The sequence below is a fragment of the Myodes glareolus genome, chromosome 7 (genome assembly GCF_982192425.1).
Source record: "Myodes glareolus chromosome 7, mMyoGla1.1, whole genome shotgun sequence".
NCBI lineage: Eukaryota > Metazoa > Chordata > Mammalia > Rodentia > Cricetidae > Myodes > Myodes glareolus.
In genome coordinates this window covers 104096620-104098812 of record NC_142032.1, presented here as the reverse complement: position 1 = coordinate 104098812, position 2193 = coordinate 104096620, and the positions used below count along the sequence as shown (strand labels likewise).

General features: G+C 44.7%; 1 pseudogene; it reads left to right on the top strand.

Annotated features, from left to right (window-relative positions):
* Positions 1-710: 710 nt before the first annotated feature.
* Positions 711-1727, top strand: LOC148121577 (spindlin-1 pseudogene; annotated as a pseudogene).
* The last annotated feature ends 466 nt before the right edge of the window (positions 1728-2193 follow it).

The window sequence follows — 2193 nt, the reverse complement described above, 5'->3', positions numbered from 1 at the left end:
GGACAATGGCTCAGTCTCTCTTCATTTCCAAGCCCGTTGATAAGAGATATCCCAGACTTTCTGTCTCATGTCAAGAGCCAAGATACGGGACAGAATAACTACAACTGATAAATTTTCTTTGCCTTTCCCCACATCTGTTTCTATCTTTATATATATATATATATATATATCTGTATATGTCTTCGTAGATAATGTTTAACTTTCCCATAACAAACAATAAATTTTCCTGCAGTAATCTTTAAATCTTCTAGGATGAAGATGGGGCCCCACAACACCAACTCCACCTGGTTACTGTGACGTCATAATGTTGATAGCGCTATTTTTTAGACCTATTTTTTGGTACCAGCTACTCAATACAGTTCCGGATGATGCACAATATTTGACAACACTCTGGCCAGACCTCCTCAACTTATTCAGAGACTATTTACAACTCTCTCACACCAAATGTTTATACGGGAATTTTACCATCAATTATTTTCACAGGACCCCCCTAAGAGAAACGTCGCCCCCGTGACAGCTGGAAGCAATTTTAGAGGACGACGTCCCCTCTCCCAGTAGAATTTGCCCTCAGGTTTAGGGACATCATTTAGGGGTTGGTTATAATTGATATAGGGATGAGGGAATGGGGGAGGTATTTTATACACTCAGGGGTGTTTATCAAAAAAAAGGGGGGGGGGAGGCGCCGTCTGGCTCGGGCTGGGCGGGGAGCACGCGGCTCGCAGAGTGCTTGGGAATCCACATGTTTTTGCTGAACTTTTAAAAGAGACACCTGGATGGTGGATTAACAAGAATACTGACCTGTGGGAAGCTTCATATCTGAAAATACTGGATTTTCACCCTAGTCCAGCAGCTCTGCTGCTCACATAAATACAGATGAATGAAGACCCCATTCGGGAAGACACCTGGCCAGCGGTCCAGAGCTGATGCAGGCCATGCTGGAGTATCTGCAAACATGATGAAGAAGAGGACGTCTCACAAAAAACATCGGACCAGTGTGGGACCAAGCAAACCTGTGTCCCAACCCCGGCGGAACATCATAGGCTGCAGGATTCAACATGGGTGGAGAGAGGGCAACGGCCCTGTCATCCAGTGGAAGGGGACTGTCCTGGACCAGGTGCCCGTGAATCCTTCCCTGTATCTTATAAAGTATGATGGATTTGACTGTGTTTATGGACTAGAACTTAATAAAGATGAAAGAGTTTCTGCACTTGAAGTCCTCCCTGATAGAGTTGCCACATCTCGAATCAGCAACGCACACTTAGCGGACACAATGATTGGCAAGGCAGTGGAGCACATGTTTGAAACAGAAGATGGCTCTAAAGATGAGTGGAGGGGGATGGTCTTGGCACGGGCACCTGTCATGAACACATGGTTTTACATCACCTATGAGAAAGACCCTGTCTTGTACATGTACCAGCTCCTAGATGATTACAAAGAAGGCGATCTCCGCATCATGCCTGATTCTAATGATTCTCCTCCAGCAGAAAGGGAGCCAGGAGAAGTTGTGGACAGCCTGGTAGGCAAGCAAGTGGAATATGCCAAAGAAGATGGCTCGAAAAGGACTGGCATGGTCATCCACCAAGTAGAGGCCAAACCCTCTGTCTATTTCATCAAGTTTGATGATGACTTCCATATTTACGTCTACGATTTGGTGAAAACATCCTAGATGTCATCACAAACTTTGCCAAATTTGTGGAACTATTAAATGTATAATTTGTAGACATAAAGACTTGATTGCTTTCCAGTTTAATGAAAGCTTAGATGTCCCTGCGAACCCACAATCTCCACCAGCAGAGCTGGTGGTGTTCTGAATAGTGCAGACTGATTCGAACACAAGGCATCTATGAGGGGAGTCCTCCCTCTTCAAGGCATCTGTGTGAGGGGGGTCCTCCCCCTTACAAGAAGGCTGTCTGTTGGGGGTTACAAGCAAGGTGGTAAAAGTTAAGCTAGTATCATAGTCATTTAAATCTGGATAAGTTGTAACCATTTTCCCCATCACTTTGACACACTGTCTTATTCTGCTGCCACAATGCAAGCATAGTTTGTTATTTTTGTTACTGCCTTTTTTTGAGAGATTATGTATCTATAGCTACCTGTCTAGATCTGCATCTGTGTGCCTATGTATATATTATACACACACACAGGCACTCACCACTGGCACTCCTTTCCTTGTGGAGTGGGGTGGAGGGTGAT